This window comes from Sciurus vulgaris (assembly GCF_902686455.1).
Source record: "Sciurus vulgaris genome assembly, chromosome: 6".
NCBI classification, from domain to species: Eukaryota; Metazoa; Chordata; class Mammalia; order Rodentia; family Sciuridae; genus Sciurus; species Sciurus vulgaris.
The window spans coordinates 16,054,628-16,068,767 of NC_136466.1; the positions used below are offsets into that span (position 1 = coordinate 16,054,628).

General features: G+C 34.6%; 1 long non-coding RNA gene across 1 annotated transcript in view; it reads right to left on the minus strand.

The window, feature by feature from the left end:
• Positions 1 to 12,801, minus strand: part of LOC306664842 — a 467,505-nt gene extending 454,704 nt beyond the window's left edge. The window contains exon 1 of the long non-coding RNA XR_013764812.1: positions 12,732 to 12,801. This is a non-coding gene — a long non-coding RNA (uncharacterized lncRNA). The remainder of the gene's footprint in view (positions 1 to 12,731) is intronic.
• Positions 12,802 to 14,140: the final 1,339 nt, after the last annotated feature.

The following is a 14,140-nucleotide window of genomic DNA, read 5'->3' on the forward strand; positions in this document are numbered from 1 at the left end:
AGTACTCACTATATTGGCATCTTTGAGGAAATCATGAAGCCTCTAGTTTTCAAATCTTAATGAATTTGAGTGGTGACAATAAAAACTCATTTGATATTTGAAAGCATGAAATACGATAATATTAAATGACTTAGCCCAAAGACTGGGATATAGTAGCTGGGTTTATTAATATTCTTTTTGTTATTATTTGCTGAATCAGTAAGTAAATACTTGTGTATTTTCCAGTATTTGTGAATCCGGCTTTACTGTCTAAACAGGAGTGTTAAACTTCAGCAGGAAGATAAAAATAATAATAATAATCTTGTTATTGAATGACTAGATTTAACAGCCAATGTTTTTATAAATAACGGAGTTGGTTCAATAAGATGAAAATGAAATCTAACAAGGCAAAATTGGATACTCAAAACAACCGGTGAGGTTGCAGATTTGCCCTGTGACTCGGCGCTGCGTGTGCTGTGATTATCATTAGAGTTGAAGTCGGTGGGCACGAGGTGAAAGGGATGTGAGGAGAAAGCTTTAAAGCCTGAATTCGCTGTAACTCATGAGAAGCGCACTAGTGATAACAGGCAACAAAACATGTCAGAGAATAATTACATCAACAGGCTTGTGAACAGCCTAGAAAGGTGGCAAGTAGTTCTGATGTCCAAAGCAAAGTTAATGACACTGAAAACATGCATCTCTTCGATTTACCAACTCAACAGCATGAGAAATTACAAACAGGTATGTACGTATTATACGTTCATATGCTCACTTGTAAAATATAAGCCGTAGCTAAACAAACAATATTACTCTGTGCACAGACTTTATTTCTATTAATTAGTTTTCCACACCTAATTAGTAGCACTTAATCTCTTCCATAGTTTGCTTTTCTAAGGTAAACTCAAAAATACTTGATTCTGTCAGCCCTGCCCTTACTATGAGCTATAATTAATTTGGTGGTTTTACAGGAGGATGGTTTCCAAAAGCCAGGATGGCAAGTGTCCAGTATAATAATTTCAGTACTCTGAGGTTGGGTGAATATAGAACTGGAAAAGAAAAACTCAGATCTGCTAATAGAAATTTACTGTACCTGTTCCTCACCAATCAGATTGTCAATCACATCTTATTAGTTCCTAATTAAAATGTAATACATACATACTGGTTGTGTTTGGGAGCTACAGAAATATTACATCCATTTTCCAAAAGGCTAAGCACTTTAAATTACTGAACCTAAGAAAAATAAAATTCTATAACTGTAATAATTCAAACTTGCCAGCATGAACCCATTTTTTCAAATACAAAAAGCCTGTCAAATAATAGCATTATTATTCTTGGGTGATTCTGTTTCCTGTAGCAATCAGACTTTAATTATGAAGGAAGCATCAACTATAGCAAATAGTCAGTAGAATCAAATGACGTAGTTTTGCCCCGTCAGCTTTCTTCTTGCTCCTTCTTTATGATTATCTCTAAGAAAGCAAAATGATATTCTTTAAAATTCAAAGCAGAACAGAATTAAATGCAAATGCCCAGTGAAGAATGTGATAACAGTTTCTAATCTATAGGCACAAAACTATTTCTCTGGTATCCTTTCACATTGATTTCTTAAATGGGAGATAGCTCTGATTTGACAATGGTTCATACGAGTATTTTCATCAATGAAAATACTGCAATGAAACAATGTATTCCACCAGGAAAAGGTCAGTATTTGTTTCATCCCTTGTTGTTGTTGTTGTTTGGTTTTGGGATTTCTTGGCATGTGTAAGGAACACTACCAGAAGTAGAAAGAAAAGAATTTATTTTTTCCTAAGTTTAAAAAAAAAAAAGTTATATGGAATAGACTTTGTAGTTGCTACTATAGGAATTTTGTGTAAGGAAAGGGCATATACTTATTAGATGGATGGAATTTCATGTTGTGTATACTGTAAGAATGTGAAATAACTTTCTAAATTAGTAGACTGACACCTGAGTCAACTGATAAGGTGGAAATGAAGGAAGACTTGTCACTGAGGCCAGCAAAGGATGCTGTCACAAAAGGCCCTGAAAACCTAATCATTGAGGTGAATCTTTGAAGGCCATTGGTATTAAAACTGCTTCCATTCAGGTCAAATGAAAGGTTTGGAGACTGAAGGGCAAAAAATGATCTAGAAGAAAATGCATCTGAGTTGGTACTCTAATCTCTATATACTGATTAGCACTTTGCAGGAACAAATATTACTAGAATAGAATTTTGTATTAATATCGCAGAATTAGAAATGCAGATATAGTTTACTTTCTACAAAAATCATGATCCCCTGAAGTGCCAGTTATATTTACTATTAGATACAGCCACATTTCAAGGCTGATTTGAACCTTTTAGTGATGAATTTGTCTTATTTTGTTGTTTGAAAGAGACTATGATTGATATGTGTTATCTTTCTTTTATTTGGGGTTTTTTGATTTTTTAAAGTTATTTTATGATAGATTTAGATTTACAGAAATGTTGTGACTGTAGTACAGATAATTCTTTGATACCCATAATCAGTTTTATCTACTACATAAGACAGTATCATGGTGCTTTTGTCACAATTAATGAAACAATATCAATATACATTATTAACTAAAGTTCATACTTCACTCATCATAGTTGTGAACTGTTAGTTCTTAATCTAATGTCCTTTTTCTATTCTAGGATAACATCCAAGGTACCTTTTTTTTTATTTAGTAGTCATGTCTCCTTAGGTGTCCATTGACTACAATAATTTCTTAGACTTATTTTTAATGATCTTGCCACTTTTGAAAAATAGAAGTCAGATGTTTTGTAGAATATCATCAACTGGAAACTGTTGATTTTTCATGATTAGACTGGAGTCACAGGTTTTGAAGAGGAAACCCACAAAATGCCATATTCATAACATCATGGTCAGTGTATGCGCCAGTGACACACCATGACCAGTCACTAGACCAAGTGCTCACAACTAACCATTTCTTACCCTCTGCTTTTCATGGCTAGACTTGAGTAGGGTTCTCTCCTGCTCTGAGCATGGCTTTCCCCAAGCCTGAGCAAACACTAACTTGTAGAACATCCCTTCGGTATCTCCTCATCCTGAAAAATATCTAAACTCAAGGAGACACATCTCCTAGTCACTTTCTCCTCTTGTTTGCCTGATGTATTGGTTATCCAGGGTTGCCATAACAAAGCACCACAGACTTGGTGGCTTAAACAACCGACACTAATACACTAATTTTCTCACAGTAATGGAGACTGGAAGCCCAAGGACCAGGTGCTGGCAGGTTTGGTTCCTTTTGAAAGAGGCCTCTCTCTTCACCTTGCAGACAGCCACCCTCTCACTGTGTCTTCACATGGCCTTTCCTTTGTATCTCCAAATTTCCTCTTGAACAGACTGGGGAGGACCTCATTCATCCTTAATTATCTCTTTAAAGCCCTTTTCTCCAAAGAGAGGCACATTCTAAAGTTTTAGGGGTACAATATCAACATGTGAGCTTGGGTGACACAGTTCAGTGCATAGCACAGAACTCCCCTTCTGTATTGCTTATGTTCACTTTCACTATAAAGGAACGGTCTGTACTAGGATTCCAGACATTTGTGGATTTCTGAGATTTGAACATTCTATTATAGTTTTCTTTTTAAATAGTTTCTTGTAAAGTCTGAATTTGTTTTCATCTGACACGCTGCTGATGTTGGCTGAGTTAAGTGTTTCTTAAGCCTCCCCACTATAAAATCTCTGCCCTCTCCATCTTTCAAATTTCATTTTATGGAAAGAAGTCACAAGGATCATCTAATACTTAAGGGCTAGGAAATTATGCCCCTTCTTGAAAGCAGAGTATTGACATAAATATGTTGAATTTTTTTTTTTGCATAGTAGATTTGTGTATTATCATATTTTTTCAGGCATTTATTTATATCAATATTGAACCTCATATTTATTTATACTTTAAAATCTTAAACTATTTTATAAACAAACTTATGGAGTTAATGTGATGTTTGATACATAAATTCATTGCATATCAAATTAGTTTTAAATCTATACTGTAAGTTAACACTTAGCTCACTCTTGTAGAATCTTAACTGAATGCAGTTACTATTTCATTGATCTACATAACTGATGAATCTGGGTGGAACCTTCAACTATGGCTACTTTCCTTAACGCTTATGTAGCAAACCAAAGGAATCGTGTGGGAAATCCACTGATAATCAACTTGTTTCTGTTTCTTAATATTAGTGTAACTGAGAACTGACCAAGGTCACTTTGTCAAAAATAGCATCAAGGGCTAGGAGGTAGTAAAGTTTCATCTATTAAGTAATCACTCATTCAAAAAGTCCACATATCCTTTAAACACTCTAACAAAGAACTCTGATAATAAGGATGAAGAATAACACAACCATAATAACTTCTATTACCAAAAATAAATAATCTAAATCTACACAATTGGAGACTCACTAAATCTTGACAATTCCTAAAACATGCGAGTAGCTATCGTATAATACGGTTAAAAACAATTCAGTTCAAGGGTCTAACAGTGTTCTGGGTTTTTGATTCTATTTGCAGTGTCAGCAAATGAAAAACAGGAATTTCTTTAAAATCATAATTCTTCATTATGACCTCCTGTGATTCATCCTAATAGTTTGAATTTTGCTAGAAGTGGACAAACCTTTTGAATTTTTCCAAAGGTAAATATTTGTTATAGTCTTTGGATTTCTCTTACAGTGAGTCAATCAGTATGTCTTAAAGTTTTAAGGTGGAGATATTTCTTGATCTGTTCATCTGATTGTTTTAAAAATAGCCACCAAAGTGTGCACACCTGCATACTCACCCACACAAATTAACCCATTAAGGACTGAAGAATGATTATGAAGAATGATTATGAAGAATAAAGTCTGGAAGACTTGACTTCCATTATTTTAAATCGAGCGAACTCTAAATTTTTCAGATTCAAATTAGAGGACTAATTAGGCAGATATTTGGAAATTCTCCATTTTAAAAAATAAGTGTGCTCAAATATAATTTCAATGCAGATGGACACTGCAGTTTGTTTGATGTATCTGTAAATTCTATGTGTATATTTTTAAATAACTTTACGAGATGAATCACAGTGAAACTGATAACAATGTAATAACCAGCACCCTTGACTTCCAAAAGGATTTAAATGGGAATATCTGCTGAGGATATTCTCAAAGTAACTCAGTTACTTTGACCTTGATTGAAGAAATGTACCAAGTATAATGTTGCAATATACATTTCACAGATGGCACTAGTTTCAAAATCTTGTGAATGTTTGAAGGAAGAATAACTCCGGCCAATGAACCAGCCTGACTTAAATATAGCAGACGCATTGTTTTTGGCTAGAGGCACTAAGCTACAATAAGAACTTATTCTCATTTTTATGAAGGACAGGCACTGATGTTTTGACATTTCCATGATTTAGACAATTTGATTGAAAATAACTACTTCATAAATTCTGGGAATGAAAAGGAAAATTACACTCAGTTCAGTATCAGCATTTTTAGGAAGCTATATATAATGCAGAATTGTAAAATAAATATACAAAAAGGGGGAAGAAAAAATTATAATTAACATAGTTGCCATCAAGGATTAATTACCAAAGCTGATTAACTAGTTATAAAATGTTAAAACCCTTTGGGTCTTATATTCTTTGGATTGCTTCCTTTTTGTTTTTCTACTGGATATTATATACTTTGTTCACTCCTATGTAACAGTATGCAAATTCCTAGAATAATATAGTAAATACTAAATCTCCATGGCTGTAGAGTTTGGGGTACATGAAGTATTGCCTTTCAGTTCTGGCTCTGGTTCTTCCAAATCAGGGGAACCCTTGAGCAACAAATAACTTAAGTCGATTTTCTTAATTTTAAACATGGATACTAATTTTGACTTCATTTATGTTTCGTAATTGGATCATACATATAAAAGTTTCCAGAATGGCTTATGGTAAAAGAGCAGTAACATCAGACAAAGCAGTGCAATGACTGGTTCCCTTTGATCAGGCAATATTTCTCCAGTTATACATCAACAAAGGACCTGTTCACTCTGGTGGTCAGAAAGTGGGAGCAGTTAGGTAAATATGTTTGCCTTCTTCCTCTTTCCAATCATTCTATAACAAACATTGTTTGCTATCTATTTTATTAGACACACACCTCTAATCTTTGCAATTTTGCAGTGCATGTAATATCTACTCCCTAGACTTTGTGAGATTTGTCTTTAATTGATTTAAGGAGATGGGGCCATACATTGACCTAAAATATATTCAAAGCAGGTGACTATAGCTGATCCCTTGAATGAACAAGGAGTTAGGGGCAATAGCCCCTATAGTTGAAAATCTGCAAAAAACTTTTGACTCCCCCACCTAGCAACAGAAGGTGGCACAAAACTACTATGGTTGTTAAGTATGAGATTTAATACTGCATATTTATGTTTGTTTATATTTCTCATGACAGCAAATGGTATCATGTACAATGTGTCTTTCTATGCATACATTTTAATTTAAATGTTTACAATAGATTTGTAAATATGCTATATTAGAAAATGATACAACACTATTACAAATATATTTTTGCTTACATAACACATCTAACATTTTATTAGTGTTTCCAGTATTCCTAGGCTAAGGGGCTCATCTGTGTGGTTTTTCAAATTGCCATATATTACCAAAACATATTTGTGCAAGTGCTGGGCATGGTGGTGCATATCAGTAATGCCAGAGACTTGGGAGCTTCTCAAGTTCAAACCCAGCCTCAGCAATTTATTGAAAACTTTCTCAAAAAGTTAAAAAATAAAAAAGACTGGGGATATAGCTTAGTGATGAAGCTGTTCTGGGTTCAATCCTTAGTATTATAATAATGATGATAATGATTATTATTATTTAAAAATCCCAGTATAAGTACATCCACATGGTTCAAATACTTAGTGTTCAAGGCTCAACTCTAAGTAGACTGTAAGACTTTGGTTCTTTCAACCTGACCCACATGCAGCCAGCCTCCCTTTCCACCCAGGTGGAAACAAGCAGCATGAACCAGTTGCTGCAGATAAAGTTCCCCTCGGTTATTTCCATCTTGCAGTTTTGGCATGGTGACAGTGCTTTGACTAGAAGCAAAGTTATTGAGTGGTTTTGGGAGATCTGACAACAGCAACGTGCATAAGAATTTTTGAACTAAGAAAATGCTGAAGGTGGGTTCCTTACCCTTGTCCAGACTATTGCAAATGAGACTCTAAAAGGAGGATAGAAAGAAAAAGGAAAATATAAAGCAATGAAATGCATAATTTTAAAGAACTCAGTTATGGGGAGTCTCAGGAGAGTCGCCCTGTGTTCATAAATCTGTCTGCTGTTTTCACTCTTCCATCATCTACCACGTGCTCTGGTTTTATCTGTCTAGACAAATTAGCCAGCAAAGCATCATAAATATCCTTTGGTAGCAAGTGCTATTTTTCCATAGGGAAAGATCTCCTGATTTTCTTGTTAGTTTGGGGCTTGAATAAACTGATAGAAAGTCAACACATTTAAGTTATTATTCCCACAATAAACTTCTTCACTTATGCCTGAATCATTCTAGATTTCAGAGGAATGAATCATTTTGAGTTCGTGGAGCCCTGGAATTTCCCAACCGGACCAAGGATGTCACTCAAAATTTATGCAAAATAGGGTTACTAGGCAAATCATGTTTTTTTCCTCAGATACAATTGTCATATCTATGCTTTTACATAGACGTGAAAACTTTTGTAAAAATTTATTGCATGTACCAGATGTGCTACTGTTGTGGGGCGGAGAATACATTTTCATCTGAACAAGGAATTTACATGCCAACTGTGGTCTCATACCATTTTTATGCACTTCACAGCCTGTGTTCTAATTTTAAATGAGGACTCTGATGTGTATATTTATACGTAGCCATTCTTGAATCAACCTGTAACTGTAAGCCTGTGGGGAGTGATTGTGTTTGAACATCTGGACTCACCACATGTTTTCAGTTGGAAATGAAACATCATTTAGAAGACCTGGGTTTTTAAAAAGGAAGATAAGGTGATGACTTTCTATAGGTGTTCCAGATGATGAGAAATGTATTCTGCACATATGATTTGGAATTTATTATAGCAAATAGGGGTGTAAACATATTTTAAACTCAAGTAATTTTAGCCAAAGTCTTGTCATATCTTTCCCTTATTTTCCAAAATGAATAGTTCTTCAAAATAATAACAAACTGAATTCTGTGACAATTCAGTTGTTATGATACATTCTGTGGAAAACCAGTGATTATTTACCTTCAAAAATGTAAATGACATTTGACCTAAGTATCATTTTTCAAATGCCCCCAAGTCTTAGTTTGTGACCATCAAACGCATTAAGAATTATATACTCTGTTTGAGTCACCAATATAATCTTTCTTAGTCATGACTAGAAATTTGCCTTAATTACATAATTGCCTAATGTTTAATATGTTTTCTTAGAATACTCAAAAGAGAGTATTGATTTCATCTTATCTCCTAGAAACTGAATTAACCTCTTTACTGGAACCCTATGGTTTGTATTTACAATGTATGTATCTGTCAACAGACACTAATTAATTGGAATCTGTTACTTTCTAAGAGGAACCTTAAAGCATTTAATATTTGCCTGTGCAGATTAAAGAAAAACACTGAGAGCTAATTTAAACAGAACTTTTCTAAATGTCAGGAACCCTTTAATCTAATAAAGAAAGTTCATGTCAGGAAAGACTCTTTAATCTCTCCTTTTCATATACTACAAAACCAACAATTTAACCTTGCTACGTGTGGGCATGTCTATTACTGGGATATGTATGTTGTTATTATATAACACCTGAACTATTGCATAAACCAAGATGGTTCTGTCCTTGCACATGTGCAAAAATTTAGGAAAGCAAATGAATGGGCACTATGTTTTTAAATCGGGATTGTTTCTACTCATGGCATTGTGGTGTAGATCTATCTCCCCTTCCTTGGTGGTTAGGTTAGGTTAGGTTTCTGAAGAGTGGTGGATAAAACAATTCTTTTAGTAAAACGACTTAGTATTAATGTTCTTCAATGTATCTAAATAAAACTGTTCTTTCCATATCATTTTGACTACCTTCTGGGGGAAAATACTGTTAATGTTAACAATAAACTTTGCAAACTTGCATTTTAGTGAACAGACGAGCTTTCCTTTGTCAGCACTACCTGAAACAGGATACACATGTAACCAGATTTGTAATAATGGCTGTATAATATGTACACAGAAATATTATCAATCTGGCTAGGGATATAACTCAGTGGTAGAGTACTTCCCTCACATGCACAAGTCCCTGGGTTCAAACCCCAGCATCACACACACACACACACACACACACACACAAATATATATATATATATATATATATGCACATATATATAATTTCTTAAAAATATATATATATACACATACATATAATTTCTTAAAAAGAATACAGAGATCAGATACTTTACCAAATAAACTATGGCTATTTCATTCTCCTGTAATATGACCTTAAAAATATAAATGGCTATTGACTTCAAAACAGCCAATCAACATTTTATAATTATCATAATTCCTACCTTAGTCGGACAGGCTCTTGAATTTTACTTTTAGATGACTTAAAGCATGACTATTATTCCAGTCCAAAACTTCATCCAACCTTGACTTGCACCCATGGGCTGTATGAGGAAGTTGCTACTTGTCACTTCTATGTCACTGAGATCTGCAAAGAGTTTTGATTTCTAGGACCCACACCCATACTCTAAGAATATTTTTAAGTGAAGTAACTGAACCAGAAAATCAACTGGAGATCCCTTATTATGTATTATTGCTTATTATTTCAGTATTTTTTTTTTGTTATAACTACTTCTACCCATGCTTTAGTGTTAATGTCACAATGATCTTTTATTTTTTTTAAATTTCATAATTGTCCAGGATTCCAGTGAATGATTCATGGGATACCCAGAACTATTAAAGCAAAATTTCTGTATAAAATGAAGGAATATTTCAGTAGAACAATGCCCCATCAATGAAAATAATCTATTTCAACAAGTTATAAATAATTGATGTAGTGTACATGTGAGGACAGAGTTGAAATCCCTCTCAGGTAACAAAGAAATGAATTTTTTTCTTTATATTGTTACATCGGCCAAAGCCTCAAAACTAATCTAACCAAGTTCCTTATCAGCTGAAATGCTCTGTGCCACATTTAAACTCAACAATGTCAAAACAGTGTAATAATGAAAATATCAGCTGAAGTGACATTATTAAAGTTCCAGATAACCTTCCATGTAGTGATCTACCTCAACATAAAATGACATTGAAAGGAAACTTTTCCAAACTTTCTACAGCAAAAATGTTGAAACTCTAAACAACAGGGACATATTCCTGAGTACATATTTTGGGCAACTTTGGAATAATTACCAAAAAAATACTTTTAAGAGGATGAATATTCCCTACAATTTTAATGTTTCAGAGTTTAAAACTCCAAGAATCTAGAAGATACATTAATGATGAATTTTCTCTTATGGGACACTTTAAAAGTTCTTATACAGCTGGAAAAACTGGAGAGTTTGGAGAAATGAAAATAAAATGAACATGATAAGGCACGCTCATAAATCACAAAATCATGCATCTTGCTTTGATGGATGGAAACAAGAAGTTGGTGCTTTTGTAATACATCAGAAAACCTAGAACATGTCTATGTCTGAAGAGAGAGATGAGTGGTCTAAATCATTTTTATAAAATCTAAAGCTAATGTTGAAAATCTTCAGAAGAAAAGTACATACAATGTTTTGTTGCATGTATGTATTCCTTAGCAAAAACATTTATGTAAATCAGGTGACTCAAACAAATATGAACGTTAGAAAACTTTTAGAAATCTAAATACTTTGTAAGTAACTTTTCTAACTACAGAATTCTACGAATTCTTGCACACAATATATAATTTTGGTAATTGCACATTCAAATTTGGTAAATGAGTACAAAGAACACTTTTATTTTACCACCTGATATTAGGCCATTGGTATTTTATTTATGCCTGAGAAATAATATTCTTAACACATTTTTCCTATAAGTTTTCAAAGTAAGAATACAGTTTTCCCTAGATATACTGAAAATATTCTGCCTTTTATAGACTTTAAAACTTCTCTGTTTTCTCCCATCTATCATTTTCTTTTTCTGAATAATTTCACATACTGACATAAATCACATCAACTTTTTTGATTTTTTTTTTTAGTGTGCCCTAGTAGAAACTCTAAAATGAATTTTTACATGCCAGTTACCCAACAGTCCTGAGAAAAGTCACTGCAGTAATAATTCTTTCCTCCCTTAATTTTCACATCCTCAGTCAATTGAATATTTTACATACGCTCCCCTTGGACTTAAACCTTTTGTAAGTGAAATTGGAAAATGAAATAAGTCATGCACAGGAACAAGAATCACAAGTCTTCCAATGAATTATGTATTTTTGCATGCAAATGCTTCTATTTTCACAATACTTCACTGTTAAACATGTGCTCTGCTAGGATTTGCTTTAATCTTATGCTACATATTTTATTGTATATCAGAGTTGAAGTCATTAACTACCTAAGTGTCACTATAATGATTCCAGATTGCCAGTATCTAAATACTTCTTATAGGAGAATTAGATCAGGAGCAACTCCTATACAAAATAACAGAAAGAACATCATACACATAAGGTTAGAAAATATATATGTATGTAAATATGAAAATCTGAGACAAGTTAATGTGCCAAGTTAAAAAAATGCTTTTATTATTAAATCTGTCTGATGCTGCTAGCTTTGATCATATATGCAGCATATGTATTGGGACTCTGAATGGGACAGCAGAATACCAAGTTACAAGTGACTAACATTACAGCATTCTCTTATCAAAACTGAGCAGAGTAAAATTTTACAGACCTGTTGACAACATTACTTCTACATTTTCTATAGACTTAAAAGACATTCATAATATGCTTCTGTGATTACAGTTTTCCCTGCAATATCAGCAAAACTGGCTGACCTCTTGTAAGAGCCAATCCTATTATTTAAAAGAAATGACAGGTGAAAATGGAGATGAGTTATAAGAACAAAGGTATTTTTTAATAAAAAAACAAACTTGCAATTCAGTGATACCATGATATATATGAATCATCAACATCCTTGTATTTTTTTCTTAATCTCATAAGCATTTCCCATGCTTGTGCTACTTGTTAATTATACACATATGTTCTCTTGATAAGACTTTCTTGGTGAAGACTGTCACAGCTCATGTTTCTGAATGAGAAAATTACCCTGCATCATACAGATCTGATCAAACTCCACAAGTTATGTGGCTTACGTTGGTTCCACCAAACTATAAAACTTAGAAAAATAAAACATAACTTATTAAACATAGAGCACCAGACTATAGCTAGGGAAGGATTATGACTTATACAAATGATAACAAATAATGTGGTACATTTAGAAATGTATATTATGAATTGCATCACAGATCACAGTTTGAGTTCAAGTTCCCAACTGTGAATGGAGAGCTCCTGGAAATGCAAACAATCATGTAGATTCCTTGTAAGACAAATTCAGTTGTTGTTCCTTCTTTTCTTGTGAAATTATTTACATGAAGGAAGACTAATATAAGGGAGGGGGAAGCATTTCAACATAAATCAGGCATTCTATTTAAAAGTGCTCATGGTTTAAAGTGTGTTAGAGTGTCATGATGTCACAAATAGAGAAATCTTAACTGCATCTTACCTGTAGTAGCAGAGTGTCTTGAGAGTGTTGAATGCCAAAAAGATGCAAGTCTCTAAATTAGAGAACAAGGGGTGACTGAGCTTTCAGTGTGAGCAGAGCTAGAGTGTTCTAGGCATAAGTGATAAATTGCCTCTTCAAAGTCGTCCTGACCACGGTGTTCATGGGCACTAGTTAGAATCACTGCCCGCAAGCTTGCTGATGCTGCCTCTGCAGCCTTCTGCCTTTGCACAGAGACCTAATACATGAGTGTGCCGGAGAGCATCCTTTCGCCCCCCTCTCCCCCTCCCTCCTTTTGCGTGGTCTTTCTTCCTCTGTATCTCAATGTGTGCCTTCCTTTCTCTCCTCTCTCCTCTCTCCTCTCTCTCTCTCTCTCTCTCTCTCTCTCTCTCTGATGCAGAGTTATCATTTGGCTTATTCGGCAGACAGTCAAAGAGGACAGGCTGGCAGGCAACTGTGCAGATCCCCCCTGCTGAGACACATGAATGTGTTGTGAATAAAGACAAAGCCCCGAACCAGTGCAGCACGCTACTCCCGGAAAAAAACACCGCAATCATACTGTGCACGGCAACTCCACAGGAGGCAGGCAGGCGCGGGCAGGCGGCAGGCAGCGGGTGGATCCCACTGCCCTGGCTCTGCCTCCTGGGAACGTACTTCATGGTAAAGTTTGGCTCAGGACCCTGCCTCTCCTCTAAGGGACCATGTTTGCTGCAGGTAGAAGTTCTTATTAACTGTCTAGATACCTTGAACGAAACTATTTCAGGTAGTTTTCTATTATGTTAAACTTGGAGGACCTAGCCAATCCTTGAGTTGTTGCCAAAGTCACTGGGTTTTTTAACTTTAGAAAATAAAGATAAAGATCTTGGGTCCCGAATAAATGTTTTCATGGTAGTGGAAGATGGATTTCTCTAGTCTGAGTATTCTTGAGGGACTGCCTGGAGAGGGGATGGGAGAGTGTGTGACAGGGAGGATATGGGTGAGCAGACGCACAAACAAGAAGCATCAGTATCTCACAGGTGCCAAAAATAGAAACTCAGATAAAGTAAAGTGAAATTGATGAATGAGTCTGGAAGATCTCATTGTACAAAGGAATGAACAGAACAAACAAATGGAACTCTCTGATTTCCTATAGCTATCATTCAATTTTGATAAGTGAAAATGATTCTACTTACATAGTTTGTTTTATTGAGGCTTTTGCAAGTATTGAGATATAAATAAACACAGGCTAACATATATCCTGTATTTAGGAAAGATTTAGGAGATGATAGCCTACAGGTATTTGCCTAAGGGGGAAAAATTCATTTTCAAGAAGACATGGAAGGCTATGAAATATAGATACAGAGGTTTGGGTTACATACCTCCAAATTCAGGTTCCAATGAGCTTATACTATCAGAAGATACTTTTAAAAGGA